Raw genomic sequence first — 9386 nt, 5'->3', positions numbered from 1 at the left:
TCACTTTGTAGACCAGGCTGGCCTCGAACTCAGAAATCCACCTGCCTCTGCCTCCCGAGTGCTGGGATTAAAGGCGTGCGCCACCACGTCCGGCTCCTGTGTAGCTTTTTTAAACCCTTTGCCCAAATTTGTTTTTACCCTGGATTGATGTAAGAGCTTTGTATTCTGAACTTTAGATCCTTACATAATTTATAAATATCTCTATGGATTGTTTGCTTTTTATCTTACTTTTTACAAGATGGCTCTGAGAGATCCAAAAACCTTGGGAATAAAATGTTCAATTCTCTGGGAAGCATACTGGGTTCTCTGAAAGAGCCACTGACAGTGGCAGCCCTGACTTGGGAGGATAAGTCTGGAGCAGAGTCAGCCTAGGGGACATCTGGTTGGGGGCAATAACAAGGCCAGACAAACTGAGCTGGTTCCAAAACTCTTCAAGGTCTCACCAATTATAACAGAACTAACAGCAGCCAATCAGACCTGAACTAACATCATTGCTTTGTCCCCTACCAATCATATTAGAGGTTACATAACCCTTTTGGAAAATTCCCCCAGCCCTGCAGAAAAGGGAGCCTACAAGGGGCCCAATGCCATTTTGATCAATGGTTGTCCCCTGTATGCTGGCAATTTCTGCAGAATAAGTGTTCATTGCCTTTGCATACTGTTTGATTCTGGGATTTTCAGCCATGCTTGGATCCTAACAGCTCACTCTGTACCCTAGAACTCACTATATAGTCTATGCTGGCCTCAGTTTGCAGCAAGTCTGCCTCAGCCTGCCAACAGTTGGATTACAGCAGGAGGCACCATGTCTGTCCTGTGTGTTAGGTTTCGTGTTTTGAAACAGGATAATCCATATAGCCCAATATGGCCTAGCGATCCGGGGGTGTGTACCATACTCAGCTGGCTTGTTATGAAATGATGTCTCCCTGTGTAGTCAGGCTGCTCTTAAGCTTCTGGTCCTTCTGCCTCAGTCTCTCTAGCCCTGGTTACAGAGGTCAGCTACTATACCCAGCTGAAAAGTGTCCTTGGAAGAGCAAGTATGACTGCTGGGGATGTGGCTTGCACAGTGGTTGACTCTTGCCTGTTACATTTAAAGTTCTGGGTTCACTTTGGAAAACAATCTGGCAGTTCCTCAGAAAACTGGAAATAGTCCTACCTAAACCCAGCTATACTACTGGGCATATACCCAAAAGATATTCCAACTGACAACGAGGCCACATGCTCCACTATGCTTATAGCAGCCTAATTTATAATAGCCAGAAGCTGGAAACAACCCAGATGTCCCTCAGTGGAAGAGTGAATACAAAAAATGTGGTGCATTTACACAATGGAGTACTACTCAGCTACTAAAAACAATGACATCATGAAATTCACAGGCAAATGGATGGAACTAGGAAATCATCCTGAGTGAGGTAGCCCAGACAAAAAAGAACACATATGGTACGTACTCTCTGGTAAGTGGATATTAGCCCCAAAGCTCAGAATGCCCACAATATAACCCGTAGAAGTTAGGATGACCAAAGGGTGGATGCTTCAATCCTACATAAAAGGAGCAACAAAATAATCACAAGAGGTAAAGAGAGGGAGAGACCTAAGAGAGAGAGAGGAAGGGGAGGGGGGCAGTGTAGGACCATGAAAGGCAGCCTGGTCCCTGATCGAGCACAGGCTTGAAACCCCGGTGACCCTCAGGGACAGGCAGGCATTTTTGCCACGCTCCCAGACACTAGGCTCCTGACATGAGGCCGCAGCCCTCCATAGATTGGTGTCCTTCCGTCACTTAAGGGCAACACCCCAAGTCCCTCCACAGGTAGAGAACGTGACCACAGGTCACATCGCCTCAAGACAAATCTTCATTTTAATGAGGTATCTAAAAGCCTGGAGGCTTAGCCAATAAACTCCCCTCCCCAGACACTTCTCCCTGCAAAAGGTATTTAACCTCAAGTGTGTACAGTTTTATTCATTTACTTTCTGCCATGACAATAAACGTCTTAAAACCATGGACTGCCTTTTTTCATTGGGATCCGCCATGGGGAGCAATGAAGCACGCCTTTGCCTAAAGAGTCTCCTCTAATCTCTCGCAGGAGGCCTCTCGGCACTCCTAGCCACGGCCTCCACCAAGGAAAGCCACCCACCAAACAAGCCAAAGACTCTCTCCTTCCCACAGGACCCAGCCAAAGCTCTCCCCACTTCCCCCCTTGGCCCCGGGCTAGATCCAGCCCGCAGGCCCCCACTCCCTTCTCAACTCTTTCGTGGCATCCACCAGCGCCTGGGTGCCTAAGAGCTTGAGAACCAGAAAGCCCCAGCCTCCCTGCAGGCTGGGGGACCCCTGAGCCAGCTCCAGCAGTCCCTAGGGAACTCAGACTGTGCTCCCCCACCCCCGAGGGGTGTCCCGAGGCTTCCCATAGCCCAAAATCTGCCCAGTGCCAGCGTCGAATAAGTGCAGTCAAAACTTTCCGCCTCCCAAGCAGCCGGAGCCCTGAGCAGATGTGGGACACCACAAACGCTACAGGGCAGGATCAGGTATACAAGGGACAGGCAAGAAGTATATAGGGGTCAGGAAGTTGAATAGAAATGTGTAGTAGTGGGGGGTGGGGAACTGGGGGTAGCCACTAGAATGTCCCAGATGCCAGGGAATCGAGAGGCTCCCAGGACTCAATGGGGATATTAGCTTAAATACCCAACAAAGGGGAGAGAGAACCTGTAGAGACCACCTCCAGTAGATAGGCATGGCCCCCAGTTCAGGAATGGGGCCACCCAAGCAAATCAAAAATTTTCACCCTGTCTAAAGGAAATACAGGGACAAAAAGTGGAGCAGAGACTGAAGGAAAGGCCATTCAAAAACTGCCTCACAGCTGGGCGTGGTGGCGCACGCCTTTAGTCCCAGCACTCGGGAGGCAGAGGCAGGCGGATTTCTGAGTTCGAGGCCAGCCTGGTCTACAAAGTGAGTGCCAGGACAGCCAGGGCTACACAGAGANAAAAAAAAAAAAAAAAAAAAAAAAAAAAAAAAAAAACTGCCTCACCTAGGGATCCATCCCATGTACAGACACCAAACTCGGTAGACACTATTGCTGATGCCAAGAAGTGCTTGCTAAGAAGAGCCTGGTACGGCTGTCCCCTGTGAGGTTCTACCAGCATCTGACCAATACATATGCAGATACAGCCAACCATTGGACTGAGCCCAGGGATCCCAATGGAAGAGCTAGGGCAAGGACTGAAGGAGCTGAAAGGGATTGCAACCCCATAGGAAGAACAACATCAACTAATCGGACCCCTCAGCGCTCCCAGGGACTAGACCACCAAGCAAAGAGTATACATGGAAGGACCCACGGCTCCCGCTGCATAGGTAGCAGAGGATGGCCTTGTCGGGCATCAGTGGAAGGGGAGGCCCTTGGTCCTGTGGCCAGTTGATGGTCCAGCATAGAGGGGATGCTAGAGCGGTGAGGCAGGAGTGGGTGAGTGAGTGAGTGGAGGAACACACTCCTAGAGGCAGGGGAGAGGGGATGGGATGGGGGGCTTTGCAGAGGAAAAACCAGGAAGGGGACAACATTTGCCATGTAAATAAATAAAATAGTCAATTAAAAAAAAAAGAAAGTTCTGGGTTCAGTTTCTTCACCACACAGTTAGTTGGCTGTAGTGAAACATGGGAGGCAGAGGCAAATGTGTCTCTGTGAGGTCCATGCCTGCGGGAGGACAGAGTTGTAACCCTGCCTCAAAGCAAAAAACATATTCTGGTAAGGATACAATCTATTTACGTTTGGTTGCTAATGACTTTCCTAATAAACAATGGCCTCATTTAGGGTCATGGAAGTTTACCTGTCCATTACAAAACATTTGCATGGCTTTAGCTCTTAAGTAGAGGCCTTTGGATTGTGGTGTTTACATGCTGTGTGGTACAGGAGTTCTAGGTTCCCTCTATAATCTGCTCTAGACTTGATCAATTGCTGTTGGGGATACCTCCTTACAGTTCTCTCAGGTTGCCTAGTTCTTGTGTGTCTTCCTGTGTTGTGATCCAGGGACATATTTTTATCTGTGGCCTCACTTCCCCTGAGGCTGGTGTCTCACACAACCATCGGTGCAGGTGCCCAAATGCACGGCCAAGCCAAATCCCAAACCAAGGCAATGGAACAAGGGCAACGGGACTTCACAAACCATCTTCCTGTTCTCTTCACTGGGTAACAGAATACCAGCAGCTATCACCCCTCACTACCCTACATTCCATTTCCACAGATGCACACGTGGACACATACAGACACTCATGCACACACAGGTACACACAACACAGACGCATACACGCACATATACACAAAGCCAAAACCCTACACTTCAACCCGAGAGCCCTAGAGCCCCCCTTCCTCACGGAAGCACATGTCCAGTGGGTACACGGTGACTCACGGCATCTGACTCTGAGAGGAAAATTAGGTTGTCTTACAGAGATTACAAAGAAGTAAAAAACTGAAATACTGCATCTGCAGCCCACCTGAAGCCATCAATGGTCACCTCCAGGATTGTCGTATTTTTNTNTCCTTTTTTTTTTTTTTTTTTTTGAGACAGAGTTTTTCTGGCCTCCTGAGTACTGGGACTAACGTCGCATGCCACCAGGACCTGGGTGAGTGAGGTGGCCTTATTTAATTAATGCCACTGTCCACTTTCCGTCTTCGAGCATAATTTGATATACTACTTCATCTGTAAATATTTTGACATATATCTTTTTAAAAAGGTGGCCATTTTTAAAGAAACGTCACCATACCATTATATCAAAAATTAATGTAACCCCAGTGCTCAGGAAGCAGAGGAAGGTGGAACTCTGTGGGTTCGAGGGTTCCAGGACAGCCAAGATTGGAGTGACTTAGTCTCAAACGCAACAAAAGCCACCCACTAAGTCTAATTTTTTGTTTGGTTGGTTGGGTTTTGGGGGGTTTTTTGTTTGTTTGTTTGTTTGTTTTGTTTTTTTGAGACAAGGTTTCTCTGTGTAGCCCTGGCTGTCCTGGAACTCACTTTGTAGACCAGGCTGGCCTCAAACTCAGAAATCCGCCTGTCTCAGCCTCCCGAGTGCTGGGATTAAAGGCGTGCGCCACCACTGCCCGGCTCACTAATTTCTTAATCATGTTAACTACCCAAGTCCTTAAATTTTTAAAATAATCTTTGATTTAAAAATATCCTTTTTATGAGGCTGAAGAGATGGCTTAGTAGTTAAGAGCCCTGACTGCTCTTTCAAAGGACCTGGGTTCAATTCTCAGTACCCATGTGACAGGGCACAATTGTTGTGGTAAATCTCCAACCCAAATAAGCCCGTGCAAGGAAAACACAATTCATATGGATACAAGCTGCGCGCCTAGATTGGGAAGATCACCACTGCGCTACTCTATCCCCCAGCTAGGAGATCCCTGCAACTTACGGTTTCTCCAGGCCACGTGCTTCTGCTCCATTTTGCTTCCACCTCCTCCTCTTCTAGCTTCCTATCTCTCTCTCTAAAACTTTCAGCTCCACCTTTCCCTTCCACTGCCCAATCACCAGCTCTAGCCTTTATTTTACAAGTTAAAAAAGGGAGAAGGTTCACCGGAAGTCACCTGAGTACGGGATTCACCCCTCCCCCAAGGCAGCCCCTCTTGCAGAAGCAGAATTAGTATCAAAATACAAACAGCACCAAGGCAATCCACAACACACAATTGTCCGCAAGGACCGAGATCTGACACCCTCACACAGGCATACATGCAGACAAAACACCAGTGTATATAAAATAAATAAATTATTTTAAAAAATACATTTTATGCCAGGCCGTTGTGGCACACATTGAGTCCCAGCACTTGGGAGGCAGAGGCAGGATGATCTCTGAGTTTAAGGCCAGCTTAAGCTACAAACAAGTTCCAAGACAGCCAGGGCTTCACAGAGAAACCCTGTCTTGGAATATATATATGTTCCAGAAATAAATAAAACCTTTTTATTTCTGGTAATTGCGTACTTCAGTCCCTCTGACCTATCAGTTCAAGTCCAGCTCTTATTGCGCATTGTTTAGAGTGTTTGTTTCTTGAGACAGAATTTCTCTGTGTAGCCCTGGTTATCTTGAAACTCTGTAGACCAGGCTGGCCTCAAACTTAGAAATCCACCTGCTGGGCTAGAGAGATGGCTCAGTGGTTAAGAGCACTGACTGCTCTTCCAAAGGTCCTGAGTTCAAATCCCAACAACCACGTGGTGGCTCACAAGCATCCGTGATGAGATCTGATGCCCTCTTCTGTTGCATCTGAAGACAGACAGCTACAGTGTACTTAAATATAATAATAAATGAATCTTAAAAAAAAAAAAAAGAAATCTGCCTGCCTCTGCCTCCAGAGTTCTGGGATTAAAGGCATGTGCCACCATGCCCGGCTACACAGTGCGTGTTTTGCTGGTCGTGTACCTTGGTCCTCTGACACATTCTCTGAATCTAAAGTATGAATGGATGCAGACTTTGTGACAAGAAAACTCCTACTGTGTGCTTTTATTACACCTAGCACATTGCAGCATTGTCACTTAATGACTGAATCAGTCATGGGGTTATAATGCTGATGTTTTATTGTCTCATGCACTTATATAATGTCTGAAACGTACAAGAAGAAATTTTTAGGCTGGAGATATAGTAGAATACTTGCCTAACATGTAGGAAGCTCTGAGTTCAATTCCCAGCACCACATAAGCCAAGCATGGTGGCACACCCCTGTAATGACCGCACTCAGGCAAGGGAGGCAGGAGAATTAGGAGTTCAAGTTCAAGTGAGTTTGCCAACCTGGCTAATTAGACTTGGCTAGAACGAGGACAGTAAGAGTCAGTGAGATCACTAAGTAGATAAAGCGCTTACCACCGAGACTAACTGGCGCTCAACCCACAAAACCCACTTGTCTGAAAGAGGATAAACTTCTGTGAGTTGTCCAACATGGCCCCAGAGACATTCTATGGGCTTAAGATTTTCGAGTTGCAGTTCCATTCAGTCCCTCACTAAAAGGAAGAAGGGTTGGCTTTTGGAGGTCCTATATCCTTAGACTAGCCTCAGATCACAGCAATCCCCCTGCCTCAGCATTCCAAGTGCTGGGATTACAGTGTACCCCTACACCTGGCTTGGAATCACCTATCTCTAGGGGTTGGGGAACAAGTTGGATATGGTAACAGATGGTAATTCAGGTAGGCAGGAGAATTACTGTAAGACCGAGTGAGATAGAGGGTGGAAGATGGTTATTACAGATGGGAAGCAGGAACTGAGGTCTAAGTCTTTAAGGCAAGATCGATGCTCAACTAGACTCTCAATTCAAATTCTTTTTTTTTCCCCCCCCCCCCCAAATTCAAGACCTCAGAGTTCTTTTAAACAGGGTTTCTCTGTATAGCCCTGGCTGTCATGGAACTCACTTTGTAGACCAGGCTGGCCTCAAACTCAGAAATCTGCCTGCCTCTGCCTCCCAAGTGCTGGGATTAAAGACCCAGCCTTTAAGTCCTATTTATACTTTCTCCAAACATCACATTGTCCTCCCACAGGTCTTGCCTCAGCCAAACACCAAGTGAAGCTGTATTGCCTGAAATATCCAGAAACTTCCACTTCAGACATTGGAGCTACTTCTCTGGGATTCCAATATACAGAAGACCAACGGAGACACTCAGGCTTGTGGACTGAGGATTCTTGGCCATTCACAGCTAGCCACTGTTGGATTAGTTGGTCTGGAACCTCTACATCATTCCAATAAATTCCATAGATAGATAGATAGATGATAGATAGATAGATAGATAGATAGATAGATAGATAGATAGATAGATAGATAGATAGTCAGACATAAGAGAGAGAAAGAGAGAGAAAGAGATTTCATAAGTCTATGACTCTAGAGAAACTGACAGAGAAAGAGAGAGATTTCTGTGACTCTAGACAACCTGACTAATAAAGACCTGTACCAGATGCTATCAGATTCTGGACATGCATTTATGCTACTCTGCCTTACTCCATTTTTAAGGAGTATTTAGTGCCATGCACTCTGGTCGAGTCAGCTTGACAGGCTGTGAAGCTTAAAAGCCACTCACTAGGCAGAGAGTTTCAAGGAAGCTCACCTCCTGGAGTTTTGGCGTTCTCATTTACCCATAGACTCATACTCTATTCCCGAGTTAGTCTGGTGTATGGAACTACGAGCTCTCTTTTAATATTTTATTATAAATGCCTTTTTAAGATTAAATTCTGTTATAATTAAGTCTCCCCCTTATTCCAAGGTCCCAGAAGCCTGCGAGTTTAGAATCCTGTTAAAATGCAGTAAGGAAGTTAACCTATTCAGTAACTAATTTAGCATTACAAAAGATGGAGCCAGTAGCTCAGAGCTAGTCTACTAAGGACAGTAGCAAATGGTACCCAATCAAGGAAATACCAAAATAGAGCCAGGGAATCAGGGATAGAAATCTTCAGTACAGGCTACATTGCATATTAGAAGCAAGTTGGTCAATTCTCCTGACAAATGGAGATTCTCCAAAAGTTACACACATATAAGAATTTAGCAAGGCCTAGGAATTAGGGGGGTGTGATATTGCATTATTCATGAGGCCTGCTAAGAGCAGAACCCCCTGGTGCTAGCCTTCACAAGGTTCAAAGGTATAGCACTAGGGTGTGAAATCCTTACCTGTCATTAAGCTGACCCTAGGTAGGACTGCTTTACTGTAAACATTTACCTGGTTCCTGTAAATCCCTTTGAAGTCATTCCTTTGTTTTGTACCTGGTAACTTCAATGTACCTGCTGTGACTTCTGACCCCTTGTACTATATAAGATTGAAGTTCACTCTGTGACAATACATTCAGATTCTACACAACCTCTCCTGTGTGCATCTGTCTGTCATTTCCTCCAACTCTTTGCCCACCTGTGACCAGAGACCCATTCTACGAAGACAAAGGGACCCTGAGGGTCAGCGGCAATTTAGTGTGCCAGTCATAGTGGCATGCTACCTGTAACCCTAGTGCTAGAGGGCTGGGGTCATCCTGGGCTACATAGTGAGAGCCCCCATCTCCCAAAACAAAGAAGTCACTAGGCCTGTTAGTGCGGACATATAACTTCAAATATATGGGAGTCTGAAACAGTAGGATTGTGAGTTGCAGGCTAGCCAGTTTGGCCTTACATAATACATTTAGGCCTAGCCTGGCAACCTGGTGATACTTTATCTCAAAACACCACAATTAAACCAGGCAAGGTGGTGAAAGGAAATAAAACTTGAGACCCGTGATTCATGTTAAATAGCCCAAAGAGGAGTTTGTGAGCTTTAAAACCTGGGGCTGAGAACATAGCAGAACAGACCAGGACATGCCCGGCAGGCCCGTGGTTACATGTCCTGACTGGCCTGGTGCCTCCCTATCTCCCGCCCTTCTGACAGTCTGTTGATGTTTAAATGGACCAATCATG

Source organism: Mus caroli, chromosome 4, assembly GCF_900094665.2.
Source record: "Mus caroli chromosome 4, CAROLI_EIJ_v1.1, whole genome shotgun sequence".
In the NCBI taxonomy this organism is placed as follows: Eukaryota; Metazoa; Chordata; class Mammalia; order Rodentia; family Muridae; genus Mus; species Mus caroli.
Note: the sequence above shows the minus strand (reverse complement) of the source record.